This window comes from Triplophysa dalaica, chromosome 5 (genome assembly GCF_015846415.1).
Source record: "Triplophysa dalaica isolate WHDGS20190420 chromosome 5, ASM1584641v1, whole genome shotgun sequence".
NCBI classification, from domain to species: Eukaryota; Metazoa; Chordata; class Actinopteri; order Cypriniformes; family Nemacheilidae; genus Triplophysa; species Triplophysa dalaica.
This window is the reverse complement of record NC_079546.1, coordinates 14,659,136-14,681,819: the sequence shown is the minus strand read 5'-3', so window position 1 is coordinate 14,681,819 and position 22,684 is coordinate 14,659,136. Positions and strand designations below refer to the sequence as shown.

The 22,684-nt window shown below is 41.0% G+C and overlaps 6 non-coding genes across 6 annotated transcripts; all 6 read left to right on the top strand.

The window, feature by feature from the left end:
- The first annotated feature begins 1,302 nt into the window (after window positions 1-1,302).
- trnav-cac (transfer RNA valine (anticodon CAC)) lies at window positions 1,303-1,375 on the top strand. The gene has a single exon. It is a non-coding gene; the product is annotated as a tRNA-Val (tRNA).
- Window positions 1,376-2,352: 977 nt separating this feature from the next.
- Window positions 2,353-2,425, top strand: trnav-cac (transfer RNA valine (anticodon CAC)). The gene has a single exon. It is a non-coding gene; the product is annotated as a tRNA-Val (tRNA).
- An 881-nt stretch (window positions 2,426-3,306) lies between these two features.
- trnav-cac (transfer RNA valine (anticodon CAC)) lies at window positions 3,307-3,379 on the top strand. The gene has a single exon. It is a non-coding gene; the product is annotated as a tRNA-Val (tRNA).
- Window positions 3,380-4,356: 977 nt separating this feature from the next.
- On the top strand, window positions 4,357-4,429 carry trnav-cac (transfer RNA valine (anticodon CAC)). Its single transcript has one exon. It is a non-coding gene; the product is annotated as a tRNA-Val (tRNA).
- Window positions 4,430-5,310: 881 nt separating this feature from the next.
- On the top strand, window positions 5,311-5,383 carry trnav-cac (transfer RNA valine (anticodon CAC)). Its single transcript has one exon. It is a non-coding gene; the product is annotated as a tRNA-Val (tRNA).
- Window positions 5,384-7,854: 2,471 nt separating this feature from the next.
- Window positions 7,855-7,927, top strand: trnav-aac (transfer RNA valine (anticodon AAC)). Its single transcript has one exon. It is a non-coding gene; the product is annotated as a tRNA-Val (tRNA).
- The last annotated feature ends 14,757 nt before the right edge of the window (window positions 7,928-22,684 follow it).

The following is a 22,684-nucleotide window of genomic DNA, read 5'->3' as shown; positions in this document are numbered from 1 at the left end:
TTATGTCACGTACTATGTTCTTTTAATGACTGTCGCATTCTCCTGACGTGAAAGGTCCCTAGTCGAAACCGAGCAGAATAATCGCCTTCTTTAAGTCATATGGTTAAACGTAATTACAAGCTAAACAAAACTTTAAGCATTCAATGCCCAGTTTTGTAGACAACGCTTAAGACTAGTCCCAGACTAAGATGAACGTTTGAGATGTCTTACCTGAATAAACTTGACCTGGAATACCTTCAAATTTGTGACTGGCAAGTTTCTTGCCAAAGTCAGACAATAGTTGCGTGGTCTGTTTTAAACCAGCGCCAGGTTGACGACGTACGCAGGAATTGTCCACGTTTCTGTTTTGTAGTGGTTATCACGTTTGCTTTACACGCAAAAGGTCCTCGGTTCGAAACCGAGCAGAAACATAGTCTGCTTTAAGCCATAGAGTGGAATATAATGACAAGGTAACCAAACCTTTAAGCATTCAATGCACGGTTTCGTAGACAAGGCTTAAGACTATTCCCAGACTAAGATGATTGTTTGAGATTCCTTAACTGAAAAATCTTGCCATGAAACACCTTAAAATTTGTTACTGGCAAATTTATGCGAAATTCAGAGTTTCTGTAGTGTAGTGGTTATCACGTTCGCCTAAACACGCGAAAGGTCCTCGGTTCGAGACCGAGCAGAAACAGTTTTCAGGTTTTGGCGTCAACCAGAGCAAATGCCATCGGTGTAAAACGTAGCTGCAATGCGTATCGGCCTGATTGAAAGCTTTTTGGGATTGTCAAATTCAGCCTCTATTATGTCACGTACAATGTTCTTTTAGTGACTGTCTTATTCTCCTGACGTGAAAGGTCCCCAGTCGAAACCGAGCAGAAACATAGTCTGCTTTAAGCCATAGAGTGGAATATAACGATAAGGTAACCAAACCTTTAAGCATTCAATGCACGGTTTTGTAGACTGTCGAAATTCAGCCTCTATTATGTCACGTACTATGTTCTTTTAGTGACTGTCGCATTCTCCTGACTTGAAAGGTCCCTAGTCGAAACCGAGCAGAAACATAGTCTGCTTTAAGCCATAGAGTGGAATATAATGACAAGGTAACCAAACCTTTAAGCATTCAATGCACGGTTTCGTAGACAAGGCATAAGACTAGTCCCATACTAAGATGAATGTTCGAGATGTCTTACCTGAATAAACTTGACCTGGAATACCTTCAAATTTGTGACTGGCAAGTTTCTCGCCAAAGTCATTCAATACTTGCGTGGTCTGTTTTAAACCAGCGCCAGGTTGACGACATACGCAGGAATTGTCCACGTTTCTGTAGTGTAGTGGTTATCACGTTTGCTTCACACGCAAAAGGTCCTCGGTTCGAAACCGAGCAGAAACATAGTCTGCTTTAAGCCATAGAGTGGAATATAATGACAAGGTAACCAAACCTTTAAGCATTCAATGCACGGTTTCGTAGACAAGGCTTAAGACTAGTCCCAGACTAAGATGATTGTTTGAGATTCCTTAACTGAAAAATCTTGCCCTGAAACACCTTAAAATTTGTTACTGGCAAATTTATGTGAAATTCAGAGTTTCTGAAGTGTAGTGGTTATCACGTTTGCTTTACACGCAAAAGGTCCTCGGTTCGAAACCGAGCAGAAACATAGTGTGCTTTAAGCCATAGAGAGCAATATATTGACAAGGTAACCAAACCTTTAAGCATTCAATGCACGGTTTCGTAGACAAGGCTTAAGACTATTCCCAGACTAAGATGATTGTTTGAGATTCCTTAACTGAAAAATCTTTTCATGAAACACCTTAAAATTTGTTACTGGCAAATTTATGCGAAATTCAGAGTTTCTGTAGTGTAGTGGTTATCACGTTCGCCTAAACACGCGAAAGGTCCTCGGTTCGAGACCGAGCAGAAACAGTTTTCAGGTTTTGGCGTCAACCAGAGCAAATGCCATCGGTGTAAAACGTAGCTGCAATGCGTATCGGCCTGATTGAAAGCTTTTTGGGATTGTCAAATTCAGCCTCTATTATGTCACGTACAATGTTCTTTTAGTGACTGTCTTATTCTCCTGACGTGAAAGGTCCCCAGTCGAAACCGAGCAGAAACATAGTCTGCTTTAAGCCATAGAGTGGAATATAACGATAAGGTAACCAAACCTTTAAGCATTCAATGCACGGTTTCGTAGACAAGGCATAAGACTAGTCCCATACTAAGATGAATGTTCGAGATGTCTTACCTGAATAAACTTGACCTGGAATACCTTCAAATTTGTGACTGGCAAGTTTCTCGCCAAAGTCATTCAATACTTGCGTGGTCTGTTTTAAACCAGCGCCAGGTTGACGACGTACGCAGGAATTGTCCACGTTTCTGTAGTGTAGTGGTTATCACGTTTGCTTCACACGCAAAAGGTCCTCGGTTCGAAACCGAGCAGAAACATAGTCTGCTTTAAGCCATAGAGTGGAATATAATGACAAGGTAACCAAACCTTTAAGCATTCAATGCACGGTTTTGTAGACTGTCGAAATTCAGCCTCTATTATGTCACGTACTATGTTCTTTTAGTGACTGTCGCATTCTCCTGACGTGAAAGGTCCCTAGTCGAAACCGAGCAGAAACATAGTCTGCTTTAAGCCATAGAGTGGAATATAATGACAAGGTAACCAAACCTTTAAGCATTCAATGCACGGTTTCGTAGACAAGGCTTAAGACTAGTCCCAGACTAAGATGATTGTTTGAGATTCCTTAACTGAAAAATCTTGCCCTGAAACACCTTAAAATTTGTTACTGGCAAATTTATGTGAAATTCAGAGTTTCTGAAGTGTAGTGGTTATCACGTTTGCTTTACACGCAAAAGGTCCTCGGTTCGAAACCGAGCAGAAACATAGTCTGCTTTAAGCCATAGAGTGGAATATAACGATAAGGTAACCAAACCTTTAAGCATTCAATGCACGGTTTTGTAGACTGTCGAAATTCAGCCTCTATTATGTCACGTACTATGTTCTTTTAGTGACTGTCGCATTCTCCTGACTTGAAAGGTCCCTAGTCGAAACCGAGCAGAAACATAGTCTGCTTTAAGCCATAGAGTGGAATATAATGACAAGGTAACCAAACCTTTAAGCATTCAATGCACGGTTTCGTAGACAAGGCATAAGACTAGTCCCATACTAAGATGAATGTTCGAGATGTCTTACCTGAATAAACTTGACCTGGAATACCTTCAAATTTGTGACTGGCAAGTTTCTCGCCAAAGTCATTCAATACTTGCGTGGTCTGTTTTAAACCAGCGCCAGGTTGACGACGTACGCAGGAATTGTCCACGTTTCTGTAGTGTAGTGGTTATCACGTTTGCTTCACACGCAAAAGGTCCTCGGTTCGAAACCGAGCAGAAACATAGTCTGCTTTAAGCCATAGAGTGGAATATAATGACAAGGTAACCAAACCTTTAAGCATTCAATGCACGGTTTCGTAGACAAGGCTTAAGACTAGTCCCAGACTAAGATGATTGTTTGAGATTCCTTAACTGAAAAATCTTGCCCTGAAACACCTTAAAATTTGTTACTGGCAAATTTATGTGAAATTCAGAGTTTCTGAAGTGTAGTGGTTATCACGTTTGCTTTACACGCAAAAGGTCCTCGGTTCGAAACCGAGCAGAAACATAGTGTGCTTTAAGCCATAGAGAGCAATATATTGACAAGGTAACCAAACCTTTAAGCATTCAATGCACGGTTTCGTAGACAAGGCTTAAGACTATTCCCAGACTAAGATGATTGTTTGAGATTCCTTAACTGAAAAATCTTTTCATGAAACACCTTAAAATTTGTTACTGGCAAATTTATGCGAAATTCAGAGTTTCTGTAGTGTAGTGGTTATCACGTTCGCCTAAACACGCGAAAGGTCCTCGGTTCGAGACCGAGCAGAAACAGTTTTCAGGTTTTGGCGTCAACCAGAGCAAATGCCATCGGTGTAAAACGTAGCTGCAATGCGTATCGGCCTGATTGAAAGCTTTTTGGGATTGTCAAATTCAGCCTCTATTATGTCACGTACAATGTTCTTTTAGTGACTGTCTTATTCTCCTGACGTGAAAGGTCCCCAGTCGAAACCGAGCAGAAACATAGTCTGCTTTAAGCCATAGAGTGGAATATAACGATAAGGTAACCAAACCTTTAAGCATTCAATGCACGGTTTCGTAGACAAGGCATAAGACTAGTCCCATACTAAGATGAATGTTCGAGATGTCTTACCTGAATAAACTTGACCTGGAATACCTTCAAATTTGTGACTGGCAAGTTTCTCGCCAAAGTCATTCAATACTTGCGTGGTCTGTTTTAAACCAGCGCCAGGTTGACGACGTACGCAGGAATTGTCCACGTTTCTGTAGTGTAGTGGTTATCACGTTTGCTTCACACGCAAAAGGTCCTCGGTTCGAAACCGAGCAGAAACATAGTCTGCTTTAAGCCATAGAGTGGAATATAATGACAAGGTAACCAAACCTTTAAGCATTCAATGCACGGTTTTGTAGACTGTCGAAATTCAGCCTCTATTATGTCACGTACTATGTTCTTTTAGTGACTGTCGCATTCTCCTGACGTGAAAGGTCCCTAGTCGAAACCGAGCAGAAACATAGTCTGCTTTAAGCCATAGAGTGGAATATAATGACAAGGTAACCAAACCTTTAAGCATTCAATGCACGGTTTCGTAGACAAGGCTTAAGACTAGTCCCAGACTAAGATGATTGTTTGAGATTCCTTAACTGAAAAATCTTGCCCTGAAACACCTTAAAATTTGTTACTGGCAAATTTATGTGAAATTCAGAGTTTCTGAAGTGTAGTGGTTATCACGTTTGCTTTACACGCAAAAGGTCCTCGGTTCGAAACCGAGCAGAAACATAGTCTGCTTTAAGCCATAGAGTGGAATATAACGATAAGGTAACCAAACCTTTAAGCATTCAATGCACGGTTTTGTAGACTGTCGAAATTCAGCCTCTATTATGTCACGTACTATGTTCTTTTAGTGACTGTCGCATTCTCCTGACTTGAAAGGTCCCTAGTCGAAACCGAGCAGAAACATAGTCTGCTTTAAGCCATAGAGTGGAATATAATGACAAGGTAACCAAACCTTTAAGCATTCAATGCACGGTTTCGTAGACAAGGCATAAGACTAGTCCCATACTAAGATGAATGTTCGAGATGTCTTACCTGAATAAACTTGACCTGGAATACCTTCAAATTTGTGACTGGCAAGTTTCTCGCCAAAGTCATTCAATACTTGCGTGGTCTGTTTTAAACCAGCGCCAGGTTGACGACGTACGCAGGAATTGTCCACGTTTCTGTAGTGTAGTGGTTATCACGTTTGCTTCACACGCAAAAGGTCCTCGGTTCGAAACCGAGCAGAAACATAGTCTGCTTTAAGCCATAGAGTGGAATATAATGACAAGGTAACCAAACCTTTAAGCATTCAATGCACGGTTTTGTAGACTGTCGAAATTCAGCCTCTATTATGTCACGTACTATGTTCTTTTAGTGACTGTCGCATTCTCCTGACGTGAAAGGTCCCTAGTCGAAACCGAGCAGAAACATAGTCTGCTTTAAGCCATAGAGTGGAATATAATGACAAGGTAACCAAACCTTTAAGCATTCAATGCACGGTTTCGTAGACAAGGCTTAAGACTAGTCCCAGACTAAGATGATTGTTTGAGATTCCTTAACTGAAAAATCTTGCCCTGAAACACCTTAAAATTTCTTACTGGCAAATTTATGTGAAATTCAGAGTTTCTGAAGTGTAGTGGTTATCACGTTTGCTTTACACGCAAAAGGTCCTCGGTTCGAAACCGAGCAGAAACATAGTGTGCTTTAAGCCATAGAGAGCAATATATTGACAAGGTAACCAAACCTTTAAGCATTCAATGCACGGTTTCGTAGACAAGGCTTAAGACTATTCCCAGACTAAGATGATTGTTTGAGATTCCTTTACTGAAAAATCTTGCCATGAAACACCTTAAAATTTGTTACTGGCAAATTTATGCGAAATTCAGAGTTTCTGTAGTGTAGTGGTTATCACGTTCGCCTAAACACGCGAAAGGTCCTCGGTTCGAGACCGAGCAGAAACATAGTCTACTTTATGCCATAGAGTGGAATATAATGACAAGGTAACCAAACCTTTAAGCATTCAATGCACGGTTTCGTAGACAAGGCTTAAGACTAGTCCCAGACTACGATGAGTGTTTGAGATTTCTTAACTGAAAAATCTTGCCCTGAAACACCTTAAAATTTGTGACTGGCAAATTTATGCGAAATTCAGAGTTTCTGTAGCGTATTGGTTATCACGTTCGCCTAACACGCGAAGGGTCCTCGGTTCGAGACCGAGCAGAAACAGTTTTAAGGTTTTGGCGTCAACCAGAGCAAATGCCATCGGTGTAAAACGTAGCTGCAATGCGTATCGGCCTGATTGAAAGCTTTTTGGGATTGTCAAATTCAGCCTCTATTATGTCACGTACTATGTTCTTTTAATGACTGTCGCATTCTCCTGACGTGAAAAGTCCCTAGTCGAAACCGAGCAGAATAATCGCCTTCTTTAAGTCATATGGTTAAACGTAATTACAAGCTAAACAAAACTTTAAGCATTCAATGCCCAGTTTTGTAGACAACGCTTAAGACTAGTCCCAGACTAAGATGAACGTTTGAGATGTCTTACCTGAATAAACTTGACCTGGAATACCTTCAAATTTGTGACTGGCAAGTTTCTTGCCAAAGTCAGACAATAGTTGCGTGGTCTGTTTTAAACCAGCGCCAGGTTGACGACGTACGCAGGAATTGTCCACGTTTCTGTTTTGTAGTGGTTATCACGTTTGCTTTACACGCAAAAGGTCCTCGGTTCGAAACCGAGCAGAAACATAGTCTGCTTTAAGCCATAGAGTGGAATATAATGACAAGGTAACCAAACCTTTAAGCATTCAATGCACGGTTTCGTAGACAAGGCTTAAGACTATTCCCAGACTAAGATGAGTGTTTGAGATTTCTTAACTGAAAAATCTTGCCCTGAAACACCTTAAAATTTGTGACTGGCAAATTTATGCGAAATTCAGAGTTTCTGTAGCGTATTGGTTATCACGTTCGCCTAACACGCGAAGGGTCCTCGGTTCGAGACCGAGCAGAAACAGTTTTCAGGTTTTGGCGTCAACCAGAGCAAATGCCATCGGTGTAAAACGTAGCTGCAATGCGTATCGGCCTGATTGAAAGCTTTTTGGGATTGTCAAATTCAGCCTCTATTATGTCACGTACTATGTTCTTTTAATGACTGTCGCATTCTCCTGACGTGAAAGGTCCCTAGTCGAAACCGAGCAGAATAATCGCCTTCTTTAAGTCATATGGTTAAACGTAATTACAAGCTAAACAAAACTTTAAGCATTCAATGCCCAGTTTTGTAGACAACGCTTAAGACTAGTCCCAGACTAAGATGAACGTTTGAGATGTCTTACCTGAATAAACTTGACCTGGAATACCTTCAAATTTGTGACTGGCAAGTTTCTTGCCAAAGTCAGACAATAGTTGCGTGGTCTGTTTTAAACCAGCGCCAGGTTGACGACGTACGCAGGAATTGTCCACGTTTCTGTTTTGTAGTGGTTATCACGTTTGCTTTACACGCAAAAGGTCCTCGGTTCGAAACCGAGCAGAAACATAGTCTGCTTTAAGCCATAGAGTGGAATATAATGACAAGGTAACCAAACCTTTAAGCATTCAATGCACGGTTTCGCAGACAAGGCTTAAGACTAGTCCCAGACTAAGATGATTGTTTGAGATTCCTTAACTGAAAAATCTTGCCCTGAAACACCTTAAAATTTGTTACTGGCAAATTTATGCGACATTCAGAGTTTCTGTAGTGTAGTGGTTATCACGTTCGCCTAACACGCGAAAGGTCCTCGGTTCGAAACCGAGCAGAAACATAGTCTGTTTTAAGCCATAGAGTGGAATATAACGATAAGGTAACCAAACCTTTAAGCATTCAATGCACGGTTTTGTAGACTGTCGAAATTCAGCCTCTATTATGTCACGTACTATGTTCTTTTAGTGACTGTCGCATTCTCCTGACGTGAAAGGTCCCTAGTCGAAACCGAGCAGAAACATAGTCTGCTTTAAGCCATAGAGTGGAATATAATGACAAGGTAACCAAACCTTTAAGCATTCAATGCACGGTTTCGTAGACAAGGCTTAAGACTAGTCCCAGACTAAGATGATTGTTTGAGATTCCTTAACTGAAAAATCTTGCCCTGAAACACCTTAAAATTTGTTACTGGCAAATTTATGCGAAATTCAGAGTTTCTGAAGTGTAGTGGTTATCACGTTTGCTTTACACGCAAAAGGTCCTCGGTTCGAAACCGAGCAGAAACATAGTCTGCTTTATGCCATAGAGTGGAATATAATGACAAGGTAACCAAACCTTTAAGCATTCAATGCACGGTTTCGTAGACAAGGCTTAAGACTAGTCCCAGACTAAGATGAGTGTTTGAGATTTCTTAACTGAAAAATCTTGCCCTGAAACACCTTAAAATTTGTGACTGGCAAATTTATGCGAAATTCAGAGTTTCTGTAGCGTATTGGTTATCACGTTCGCCTAACACGCGAAGGGTCCTCGGTTCGAGACCGAGCAGAAACAGTTTTCAGGTTTTGGCGTCAACCAGAGCAAATGCCATCGGTGTAAAACGTAGCTGCACTACGTATCGGCCTGATTGAAAGCTTTTTGGGATTGTCAAATTCAGCCTCTATTATGTCACGTACTATGTTCTTTTAATGACTGTCGCATTCTCCTGACGTGAAAGGTCCCTAGTCGAAACCGAGCAGAATAATCGCCTTCTTTAAGTCATATGGTTAAACGTAATTACAAGCTAAACAAAACTTTAAGCATGCAATGCCCAGTTTTGTAGACAACGCTTAAGACTAGTCCCAGACTAAGATGAACGTTCGAGATGTCTTACCTGAATAAACTTGACCTGGAATACATTCAAATTTGTGACTGGCAAGTTTCTTGCCAAAGTCAGACAATAGTTGCGTGGTCTGTTTTAAACCAGCGCCAGGTTGACGACGTACGCAGGAATTGTCCACGTTTCTGTTTTGTAGTGGTTATCACGTTTGCTTTACACGCAAAAGGTCCTCGGTTCGAAACCGAGCAGAAACATAGTCTGCTTTAAGCCATAGAGTGGAATATAATGACAAGGTAACCAAACCTTTAAGCATTCAATGCACGGTTTCGTAGACAAGGCTTAAGACTAGTCCCATACTAAGATGAATGTTCGAGATGTCTTACCTGAATAAACTTGACCTGGAATACCTTCAAATTTGTGACTGGCAAGTTTCTTGCCAAAGTCAGACAATACTTGCGTGGTCTGTTTTAAACCAGCGCCAGTTTGACGACGTACGCAGGAATTGTCCACGTTTCTGTAGTGTAGTGGTTATCACGTTTGCTTTACACGCAAATGGTCCTCGGTTCGAAACCGAGCAGAAACATAGTCTGCTTTAAGCCATAGAGTGGAATATAATGACAAGGTAACCAAACCTTTAAGCATTCAATGCACGGTTTCGTAGACAAGGCTTAAGACTAGTCCCAGACTAAGATGATTGTTTGAGATTCCTTAACTGAAAAATCTTGCCCTGAAACACCTTAAAATTTGTGACTGGCAAATTTATGCCAAATTCAGAGTTTCTGTAGTGTAGTGGTTATCACGTTCGCCTAACACGCGAAAGGTCCTCGTTTCGAAACCGAGCAGAAACATAGTCTGCTTTATGCCATAGAGTGGAATATAATGACAAGGTAACCAAACCTTTAAGCATTCAATGCACGGTTTCGTAGACAAGGCTTAAGACTAGTCCCAGACTAAGATGATTGTTTGAGATTCCTTAACTGAAAAATCTTGCCCTGAAACACCTTAAAATTTGTTACTGGCAAATTTATGCGAAATTCAGAGTTTCTGAAGTGTAGTGGTTATCACGTTTGCTTTACACGCAAAAGGTCCTCGGTTCGAAACCGAGCAGAAACATAGTCTGCTTTATGCCATAGAGTGGAATATAATGACAAGGTAACCAAACCTTTAAGCATTCAATGCACGGTTTTTATAGACTGCCGAAATTCAGCCTCTATTATGTTACAAGCTATGTTCTTTTAGTGACTGTCGCATTCTCCTGACGTCAAAGGTCCCTAGTCGAAACCGAGCAGAAACATAGTCTGTTTTAAGCCATAGAGTGGAATATAATGACAAGGTAACCAAACCATTAAGCATTCAATGCACGGTTTTGTAGACTGTCGAAATTCAGCCTCTATTATGTCACGTACTATGTTCTTTTAGTGACTGTCGCATTCTCCTGACGTGAAAGGTCCCTAGTCGAAACCGAGCAGAAACATAGTCTACTTTAAGCCAAAGAGTGGAATATAATGACAAGGCAACCAAACCTTTAAGCATTCAATGCACGGTTTCGTAGACAAGGCTTAAGACTAGTCCCAGACTAAGATGATTGTTTGAGATTCCTTAACTGAAAAACCTTGCCCTGAAACACCTTAAAATTTGTTACTGGCAAATTTATGCGAAATTCAGAGTTTCTGTAGTGTAGTGATTATCACGTTCGCCTAACACGCGAGAGGACCTCGGTTCCAAACCGAGCAGAAACATAGTCTGCTTTAAGCCATAGAGTGGAAAATAATGACAAGGTAACCAAACCTTTAAGCATTCAATGCACGGTTTCGTAGACAAGGCCTAAAACTAGTCCCAGACTAAGATGATTGTTTGAGATTCCTTAACTGAAAAATCTTGCCCTGAAACACCTTAAAATTTGTGACTGGCAAATTTATGCCAAATTCAGAGTTTCTGTAGTGTAGTGGTTATCACGTTCGCCTAACACGCGAAAGGTCCTCGTTTCGAAACCGAGCAGAAACATAGTCTGCTTTATGCCATAGAGTGGAATATAATGACAAGGTAACCAAACCTTTAAGCATTCAATGCACGGTTTCGTAGACAAGGCTTAAGAATAGTCCCAGACTAAGATGAGTGTTTGAGATTTCTTAACTGAAAAATCTTGCCCCGAAACACCTTAAAATTTGTGACTGGCAAATTTATGCGAAATTCAGAGTTTCTATAGCGTATTGGTTATCACGTTCGCCTAACACGCGAAGGGTCCTCGGTTCGAGACCGAGCAGAAACAGTTTTCAGTTTTTGGCGTCAACCAGAGCAAATGCCATCGGTGTAAAACATAGCTGCACTGCGTATCGGCCTGATTGAAAGCTTTTTGGGATTGTCAAATTCAGCCTCTATTATGTCACGTACTATGTTCTTTTAATGACTGTCGCATTCTCCTGACGTGAAAGGTCCCTAGTCGAAACCGAGCAGAATAATCGCCTTCTTTAAGTCATATGGTTAAACGTAATTACAAGCTAAACAAAACTTTAAGCATTCAATGCCCAGTTTTGTAGACAAGGCTTAAGACTAGTCCCAGACTAAGATGAATGTTCGAGATGTCTTACCTGAATAAACTTGACCTGGAATACCTTCAAATTTGTGACTGGCAAGTTTCTTGCCAAAGTCAGACAATACTTGCGTGGTCTGTTTTAAACCAGCCTCAGGTTGACGACGTACGGAGGAGTTGTCCACGTTTCTGTAGTGTAGTGGTTATCACGTTTGCTATACACGCAAAAGGTCCTCGGTTCGAAACCAAGCAGAAACATAGTCTGCTTTAAGCCATAGAGTGGAATATAATGACAAGGTAACCAAACCTTTAAGCATTCAATGCACGGTTTCGTAGACAAGGCTTAAGACTAGTCCCAGACTAAGATGATTGCTTGAGATTCCTTAACTGAAAAATCTTGCCCTGAAACACCTTAAAATTTGTGACTGGCAAATTTATGCCAAATTCAGAGTTTCTGTAGTGTAGTGGTTATCACGTTCGCCTAACACGCGAAAGGTCCTCGTTTCGAAACCGAGCAGAAACATAGTCTGTTTTAAGCCATAGAGTGGAATATAATGACAAGGTAACCAAACCTTTAAGCATTCAATGCACGGTTTTGTAGACTGTCGAAATTCAGCCTCTATTATGTCACGTACTATGTTCTTTTAGTGACTGTCGCATTCTCCTGACGTCAAAGGTCCCTAGTCGAAACCGAGCAGAAACATAGTCTGTTTTAAGCCATAGAGTGGAATATAATGACAAGGTAACCAAACCATTAAGCATTCAATGCACGGTTTTGTAGACTGTCGAAATTCAGCCTCTATTATGTCACGTACTATGTTCTTTTAGTGACTGTCGCATTCTCCTGACGTGAAAGGTCCCTAGTCGAAACCGAGCAGAAACATAGTCTACTTTAAGCCAAAGAGTGGAATATAATGACAAGGTAACCAAACCTTTAAGCATTCAATGCACGGTTTCGTAGACAAGGCTTAAGACTAGTCCCAGACTAAGATGATTGTTTGAGATTCCTTAACTGAAAAACCTTGCCCTGAAACACCTTAAAATTTGTTACTGGCAAATTTATGCGAAATTCAGAGTTTCTGTAGTGTAGTGGTTATCACGTTCGCCTAACACGCGAGAGGACCTCGGTTCCAAACCGAGCAGAAACATAGTCTGCTTTAAGCCATAGAGTGGAAAATAATGACAAGGTAACCAAACCTTTAAGCATTCAATGCACGGTTTCGTAGACAAGGCTTAAGACTAGTCCCAGACTAAGATGATTGTTTGAGATTCCTTAACTGAAAAATCTTGCCCTGAAACACCTTAAAATTTGTGACTGGCAAATTTATGCCAAATTCAGAGTTTCTGTAGTGTAGTGGTTATCACATTCGCCTAACACGCGAAAGGTCCTCGTTTCGAAACCGAGCAGAAACATAGTCTGCTTTATGCCATAGAGTGGAATATAATGACAAGGTAACCAAACCTTTAAGCATTCAATGCACGGTTTCGTAGACAAGGCTTAAGAATAGTCCCAGACTAAGATGAGTGTTTGAGATTTCTTAACTGAAAAATCTTGCCCCGAAACACCTTAAAATTTGTGACTGGCAAATTTATGCGAAATTCAGAGTTTCTATAGCGTATTGGTTATCACGTTCGCCTAACACGCGAAGGGTCCTCGGTTCGAGACCGAGCAGAAACAGTTTTCAGGTTTTGGCGTCAACCAGAGCAAATGCCATCGGTGTAAAACATAGCTGCACTGCGTATCGGCCTGATTGAAAGCTTTTTGGGATTGTCAAATTCAGCCTCTATTATGTCACGTACTATGTTCTTTTAATGACTGTCGCATTCTCCTGACGTGAAAGGTCCCTAGTCGAAACCGAGCAGAATAATCGCCTTCTTTAAGTCATATGGTTAAACGTAATTACAAGCTAAACAAAACTTTAAGCATTCAATGCCCAGTTTTGTAGACAAGGCTTAAGACTAGTCCCAGACTAAGATGAATGTTCGAGATGTCTTACCTGAATAAACTTGACCTGGAACACCTTCAAATTTGTGTCTGGCAAGTTTCTTGCCAAATTCAGAGTTTCTGTAGTGTAGTGGTTATCACGTTCGCCTCACACGCGAAAGGTCCTCGGTTCGAAACCGAGCACAAACATAGTCTGTTTTAAGCCATAGAGTGGAATATAATGACAAGGTAACTAAACCTTTAAGCATTCAATGCACGGTTTTTATAGACTGCCGAAATTCAGCCTCTATTATGTTACAAGCTATGTTCTTTTAGTGACTGTCGCATTCTCCTGACGTGAAAGGTCCCTAGTCGAAACCGAGCAGAAACATAGTCTGCTTTAAGCCATAGAGTGGAATATAACGATAAGGTAACCAAACCTTTAAGCATTCAATGCACGGTTTTGTAGACTGTCGAAATTCAGCCTCTATTATGTCACGTACTATGTTCTTTTAGTGACTGTCGCATTCTCCTGACGTGAAAGGTCCCTAGTCGAAACCGAGCAGAAACATAGTCTGCTTTAAGCCATAGAGTGGAATATAATGACAAGGTAACCAAACCTTTAAGCATTCAATGCACGGTTTCGTAGACAAGGCTTAAGACTAGTCCCAGACTAAGATGAGTGTTTGAGATTCCTTAACTGAAAAATCTTGCCCTGAAACACCTTAAAATTTGTTACTGGCAAATTTATGCGAAATTCAGAGTTTCTGAAGTGTAGTGGTTATCACGTTTGCTTTACACGCAAAAGGTCCTCGGTTCGAAACCGAGCAGAAACATAGTCTGCTTTATGCCATAGAGTGGAATATAATGACAAGGTAACCAAACCTTTAAGCATTCAATGCACGGTTTCGTAGACAAGGCTTAAGACTAGTCCCAGACTAAGATGAGTGTTTGAGATTTCTTAACTGAAAAATCTTGCCCTGAAACACCTTAAAATTTGTGACTGGCAAATTTATGCGAAATTCAGAGTTTCTGTAGCGTATTGGTTATCACGTTCGCCTAACACGCGAAGGGTCCTCGGTTCGAGACCGAGCAGAAACAGTTTTCAGGTTTTGGCGTCAACCAGAGCAAATGCCATCGGTGTAAAACGTAGCTGCACTGCGTATCGGCCTGATTGAAAGCTTTTTGGGATTGTCAAATTCAGCCTCTATTATGTCACGTACTATGTTCTTTTAATGACTGTCGCATTCTCCTGACGTGAAAGGTCCCTAGTCGAAACCGAGCAGAATAATCGCCTTCTTTAAGTCATATGGTTAAACGTAATTACAAGCTAAACAAAACTTTAAGCATGCAATGCCCAGTTTTGTAGACAACGCTTAAGACTAGTCCCAGACTAAGATGAACGTTCGAGATGTCTTACCTGAATAAACTTGACCTGGAATACATTCAAATTTGTGACTGGCAAGTTTCTTGCCAAAGTCAGACAATAGTTGCGTGGTCTGTTTTAAACCAGCGCCAGGTTGACGACGTACGCAGGAATTGTCCACGTTTCTGTTTTGTAGTGGTTATCACGTTTGCTTTACACGCAAAAGGTCCTCGGTTCGAAACCGAGCAGAAACATAGTCTGCTTTAAGCCATAGAGTGGAATATAATGACAAGGTAACCAAACCTTTAAGCATTCAATGCACGGTTTCGTAGACAAGGCTTAAGACTAGTCCCATACTAAGATGAATGTTCGAGATGTCTTACCTGAATAAACTTGACCTGGAATACCTTCAAATTTGTGACTGGCAAGTTTCTTGCCAAAGTCAGACAATACTTGCGTGGTCTGTTTTAAACCAGCGCCAGTTTGACGACGTACGCAGGAATTGTCCACGTTTCTGAAGTGTAGTGGTTATCACGTTTGCTTTACACGCAAAAGGTCCTCGGTTCGAAACCGAGCAGAAACATAGTCTGCTTTATGCCATAGAGTGGAATATAATGACAAGGTAACCAAACCTTTAAGCATTCAATGCACGGTTTTTATAGACTGCCGAAATTCAGCCTCTATTATGTTACAAGCTATGTTCTTTTAGTGACTGTCGCATTCTCCTGACGTCAAAGGTCCCTAGTCGAAACCGAGCAGAAACATAGTCTGTTTTAAGCCATAGAGTGGAATATAATGACAAGGTAACCAAACCATTAAGCATTCAATGCACGGTTTTGTAGACTGTCGAAATTCAGCCTCTATTATGTCACGTACTATGTTCTTTTAGTGACTGTCGCATTCTCCTGACGTGAAAGGTCCCTAGTCGAAACCGAGCAGAAACATAGTCTACTTTAAGCCAAAGAGTGGAATATAATGACAAGGTAACCAAACCTTTAAGCATTCAATGCACGGTTTCGTAGACAAGGCTTAAGACTAGTCCCAGACTAAGATGATTGTTTGAGATTCCTTAACTGAAAAACCTTGCCCTGAAACACCTTAAAATTTGTTACTGGCAAATTTATGCGAAATTCAGAGTTTCTGTAGTGTAGTGGTTATCACGTTCGCCTAACACGCGAGAGGACCTCGGTTCCAAACCGAGCAGAAACATAGTCTGCTTTAAGCCATAGAGTGGAAAATAATGACAAGGTAACCAAACCTTTAAGCATTCAATGCACGGTTTCGTAGACAAGGCTTAAGACTAGTCCCAGACTAAGATGATTGTTTGAGATTCCTTAACTGAAAAATCTTGCCCTGAAACACCTTAAAATTTGTGACTGGCAAATTTATGCCAAATTCAGAGTTTCTGTAGTGTAGTGGTTATCACGTTGGCCTAACACGCGAAAGGTCCTCGTTTCGAAACCGAGCAGAAACATAGTCTGCTTTATGCCATAGAGTGGAATATAATGACAAGGTAACCAAACCTTTAAGCATTCAATGCACGGTTTCGTAGACAAGGCTTAAGAATAGTCCCAGACTAAGATGAGTGTTTGAGATTTCTTAACTGAAAAATCTTGCCCCGAAACACCTTAAAATTTGTGACTGGCAAATTTATGCGAAATTAAGAGTTTCTATAGCGTATTGGTTATCACGTTCGCCTAACACGCGAAGGGTCCTCGGTTCGAGACCGAGCAGAAACAGTTTTCAGGTTTTGGCGTCAACAAGAGCAAATGCCATCGGTGTAAAACATAGCTGCACTGCGTATCGGCCTGATTGAAAGCTTTTTGGGATTGTCAAATTCAGCCTCTATTATGTCACGTACTATGTTCTTTTAATGACTGTCGCATTCTCCTGACGTGAAAGGTCCCTAGTCGAAACCGAGCAGAAACATAGTCTGCTTTAAGCCATAGAGTGGAATATAACGACAAGGTAACCAAACCTTAAGCATTCAATGCACTGTTTTGTAGACAAGGCTTAAGACTAGTCCCATACTGAAATGAATGTTCGAGATGTCTCACCTGAATAAACTTGACCTGGAACACCTTCAAATTTGTGTCTGGCAAGTTTCTTGCCAAATTCAGAGTTTCTGTAGTGTAGTGGTTATCACGTTCGCCTCACACGCGAAAGGTCCTCGGTTCGAAACCGAGCACAAACATAGTCTGTTTTAAGCCATATAGTGGAATATAATGACAAGGTAACTAAACCTTTAAGCATTCAATGCACGGTTTTTATAGACTGCCGAAATTCAGCCTCTATTATGTTACAAGCTATGTTCTTTTAGTGACTGTCGCATACTCCTGACGTGAAAGGTCCCTAGTCGAAACCGAGCAGAAACATAGTCTGCTTTAAGCCATAGAGTGGAATATAACGATAAGGTAACCAAACCTTTAAGCATTCAATGCACGGTTTTGTAGACTGTCGAAATTCAGCCTCTATTATGTCACGTACTATGTTCTTTTAGTGACTGTCGCATTCTCCTGACGTGAAAGGTCCCTAGTCGAAACCGAGCAGAAACATAGTCTGCTTTAAGCCATAGAGTGGAATATAATGACAAGGTAACCAAACCTTTAAGCATTCAATGCACGGTTTCGTAGACAAGGCTTAAGACTAGTCCCAGACTAAGATGATTGTTTGAGATTCCTTAACTGAAAAATCTTGCCCTGAAACACCTTAAAATTTGTTACTGGCAAATTTATGCGAAATTCAGAGTTTCTGAAGTGTAGTGGTTATCACGTTTGCTTTACACGCAAAAGGTCCTCGGTTCGAAACCGAGCAGAAACATAGTCTGCTTTATGCCATAGAGTGGAATATAATGACAAGGTAACCAAACCTTTAAGCATTCAATGCACGGTTTTTATAGACTGCCGAAATTCAGCCTCTATTATGTTACAAGCTATGTTCTTTTAGTGACTGTCGCATTCTCCTGACGTCAAAGGTCCCTAGTCGAAACCGAGCAGAAACATAGTCTGTTTTAAGCCATAGAGTGGAATATAATGACAAGGTAACCAAACCATTAAGCATTCAATGCACGGTTTTGTAGACTGTCGAAATTCAGCCTCTATTATGTCACGTACTATGTTCTTTTAGTGACTGTCGCATTCTCCTGACGTGAAAGGTCCCTAGTCGAAACCGAGCAGAAACATAGTCTACTTTAAGCCAAAGAGTGGAATATAATGACAAGGTAACCAAACCTTTAAGCATTCAATGCACGGTTTCGTAGACAAGGCTTAAGACTAGTCCCAGACTAAGATGATTGTTTGAGATTCCTTAACTGAAAAACCTTGCCCTGAAACACCTTAAAATTTGTTACTGGCAAATTTATGCGAAATTCAGAGTTTCTGTAGTGTAGTGATTATCACGTTCGCCTAACACGCGAGAGGACCTCGGTTCCAAACCGAGCAGAAACATAGTCTGCTTTAAGCCATAGAGTGGAAAATAATGACAAGGTAACCAAACCTTTAAGCATTCAATGCACGGTTTCGTAGACAAGGCCTAAGACTAGTCCCAGACTAAGATGATTGTTTGAGATTCCTTAACTGAAAAATCTTGCCCTGAAACACCTTAAAATTTGTGACTGGCAAATTTATGCCAAATTCAGAGTTTCTGTAGTGTAGTGGTTATCACGTTCGCCTAACACGCGAAAGGTCCTCGTTTCGAAACCGAGCAGAAACATAGTCTGCTTTATGCCATAGAGTGGAAAATAATGACAAGGTAACCAAACCTTTAAGCATTCAATGCACGGTTTCGTAGACAAGGCTTAAGACTAGTCCCAGACTAAGATGATTGTTTGAGATTCCTTAACTGAAAAATCTTGCCCTGAAACACCTTAAAATTTGTGACTGGCAAATTTATGCCAAATTCAGAGTTTCTGTAGTGTAGTGGTTATCACATTCGCCTAACACGCGAAAGGTCCTCGTTTCGAAACCGAGCAGAAACATAGTCTGCTTTATGCCATAGAGTGGAATATAATGACAAGGTAACCAAACCTTTAAGCATTCAATGCACGGTTTCGTAGACAAGGCTTAAGAATAGTCCCAGACTAAGATGAGTGTTTGAGATTTCTTAACTGAAAAATCTTGCCCCGAAACACCTTAAAATTTGTGACTGGCAAATTTATGCGAAATTCAGAGTTTCTATAGCGTATTGGTTATCACGTTCGCCTAACACGCGAAGGGTCCTCGGTTCGAGACCGAGCAGAAACAGTTTTCAGGTTTTGGCGTCAACCAGAGCAAATGCCATCGGTGTAAAACATAGCTGCACTGCGTATCGGCCTGATTGAAAGGTTTTTGGGATTGTCAAATTCAGCCTCTATTATGTCACGTACTATGTTCTTTTAATGACTGTCGCATTCTCCTGACGTGAAAGGTCCCTAGTCGAAACCGAGCAGAATAATCGCCTTCTTTAAGTCATATGGTTAAACGTAATTACAAGCTAAACAAAACTTTAAGCATTCAATGCCCAGTTTTGTAGACAAGGCTTAAGACTAGTCCCAGACTAAGATGAATGTTCGAGATGTCTTACCTGAATAAACTTGACCTGGAACACCTTCAAATTTGTGTCTGGCAAGTTTCTTGCCAAATTCAGAGTTTCTGTAGTGTAGTGGTTATCACGTTCGCCTCACACGCGAAAGGTCCTCGGTTCGAAACCGAGCACAAACATAGTCTGTTTTAAGCCATAGAGTGGAATATAATGACAAGGTAACTAAACCTTTAAGCATTCAATGCACGGTTTTTATAGACTGCCGAAATTCAGCCTCTATTATGTTACAAGCTATGTTCTTTTAGTGACTGTCGCATTCTCCTGACGTGAAAGGTCCCTAGTCGAAACCGAGCAGAAACATAGTCTGCTTTAAGCCATAGAGTGGAATATAACGATAAGGTAACCAAACCTTTAAGCATTCAATGCACGGTTTTGTAGACTGTCGAAATTCAGCCTCTATTATGTCACGTACTATGTTCTTTTAGTGACTGTCGCATTCTCCTGACGTGAAAGGTCCCTAGTCGAAACCGAGCAGAAACATAGTCTGCTTTAAGCCATAGAGTGGAATATAATGACAAGGTAACCAAACCTTTAAGCATTCAATGCACGGTTTCGTAGACAAGGCTTAAGACTAGTCCCAGACTAAGATGATTGTTTGAGATTCCTTAACTGAAAAATCTTGCCCTGAAACACCTTAAAATTTGTTACTGGCAAATTTATGCGAAATTCAGAGTTTCTGAAGTGTAGTGGTTATCACGTTTGCTTTACACGCAAAAGGTCCTCGGTTCGAAACCGAGCAGAAACATAGTCTGCTTTATGCCATAGAGTGGAATATAATGACAAGGTAACCAAACCTTTAAGCATTCAATGCACGGTTTCGTAGACAAGGCTTAAGACTAGTCCCAGACTAAGATGAGTGTTTGAGATTTCTTAACTGAAAAATCTTGCCCTGAAACACCTTAAAATTTGTGACTGGCAAATTTATGCGAAATTCAGAGTTTCTGTAGCGTATTGGTTATCACGTTCGCCTAACACGCGAAGGGTCCTCGGTTCGAGACCGAGCAGAAACAGTTTTCAGGTTTTGGCGTCAACCAGAGCAAATGCCATCGGTGTAAAACGTAGCTGCACTGCGTATCGGCCTGATTGAAAGCTTTTTGGGATTGTCAAATTCAGCCTCTAATATGTCACGTACTATGTTCTTTTAATGACTGTCGCATTCTCCTGACGTGAAAGGTCCCTAGTCGAAACCGAGCAGAATAATCGCCTTCTTTAAGTCATATGGTTAAACGTAATTACAAGCTAAACAAAACTTTAAGCATGCAATGCCCAGTTTTGTAGACAACGCTTAAGACTAGTCCCAGACTAAGATGAACGTTCGAGATGTCTTACCTGAATAAACTTGACCTGGAATACATTCAAATTTGTGACTGGCAAGTTTCTTGCCAAAGTCAGACAATAGTTGCGTGGTCTGTTTTAAACCAGCGCCAGGTTGACGACGTACGCAGGAATTGTCCACGTTTCTGTTTTGTAGTGGTTATCACGTTTGCTTTACACGCAAAAGGTCCTCGGTTCGAGACCGAGCAGAAACATAGTCTGCTTTAAGCCATAGAGTGGAATATAATGACAAGGTAACCAAACCTTTAAGCATTCAATGCACGGTTTCGTAGACAAGGCTTAAGACTAGTCCCATACTAAGATGAATGTTCGAGATGTCTTACCTGAATAAACTTGACCTGGAATACCTTCAAATTTGTGACTGGCAAGTTTCTTGCCAAAGTCAGACAATACTTGCGTGGTCTGTTTTAAACCAGCGCCAGTTTGACGACGTACGCAGGAATTGTCCACGTTTCTGAAGTGTAGTGGTTATCACGTTTGCTTTACACGCAAAAGGTCCTCGGTTCGAAACCGAGCAGAAACATAGTCTGCTTTATGCCATAGAGTGGAATATAATGACAAGGTAACCAAACCTTTAAGCATTCAATGCACGGTTTTTATAGACTGCCGAAATTCAGCCTCTATTATGTTACAAGCTATGTTCTTTTAGTGACTGTCGCATTCTCCTGACGTCAAAGGTCCCTAGTCGAAACCGAGCAGAAACATAGTCTGTTTTAAGCCATAGAGTGGAATATAATGACAAGGTAACCAAACCATTAAGCATTCAATGCACGGTTTTGTAGACTGTCGAAATTCAGCCTCTATTATGTCACGTACTATGTTCTTTTAGTGACTGTCGCATTCTCCTGACGTGAAAGGTCCCTAGTCGAAACCGAGCAGAAACATAGTCTACTTTAAGCCAAAGAGTGGAATATAATGACAAGGTAACCAAACCTTTAAGCATTCAATGCACGGTTTCGTAGACAAGGCTTAAGACTAGTCCCAGACTAAGATGATTGTTTGAGATTCCTTAACTGAAAAACCTTGCCCTGAAACACCTTAAAATTTGTTACTGGCAAATTTATGCGAAATTCAGAGTTTCTGTAGTGTAGTGGTTATCACGTTCGCCTAACACGCGAGAGGACCTCGGTTCCAAACCGAGCAGAAACATAGTCTGCTTTAAGCCATAGAGTGGAAAATAATGACAAGGTAACCAAACCTTTAAGCATTCAATGCACGGTTTCGTAGACAAGGCTTAAGACTAGTCCCAGACTAAGATGATTGTTTGAGATTCCTTAACTGAAAAATCTTGCCCTGAAACACCTTAAAATTTGTGACTGGCAAATTTATGCCAAATTCAGAGTTTCTGTAGTGTAGTGGTTATCACGTTCGCCTAACACGCGAAGGGTCCTCGGTTCGAGACCGAGCAGAAACAGTTTTCAGGTTTTGGCGTCAACAAGAGCAAATGCCATCGGTGTAAAACATAGCTGCACTGCGTATCGGCCTGATTGAAAGCTTTTTGGGATTGTCAAATTCAGCCTCTATTATGTCACGTACTATGTTCTTTTAATGACTGTCGCATTCTCCTGACGTGAAAGGTCCCTAGTCGAAACCGAGCAGAAACATAGTCTGCTTTAAGCCATAGAGTGGAATATAACGACAAGGTAACCAAACCTTAAGCATTCAATGCACTGTTTTGTAGACAAGGCTTAAGACTAGTCCCATACTGAAATGAATGTTCGAGATGTCTCACCTGAATAAACTTGACCTGGAACACCTTCAAATTTGTGTCTGGCAAGTTTCTTGCCAAATTCAGAGTTTCTGTAGTGTAGTGGTTATCACGTTCGCCTCACACGCGAAAGGTCCTCGGTTCGAAACCGAGCACAAACATAGTCTGTTTTAAGCCATAGAGTGGAATATAATGACAAGGTAACTAAACCTTTAAGCATTCAATGCACGGTTTTTATAGACTGCCGAAATTCAGCCTCTATTATGTTACAAGCTATGTTCTTTTAGTGACTGTCGCATTCTCCTGACGTGAAAGGTCCCTAGTCGAAACCGAGCAGAAAC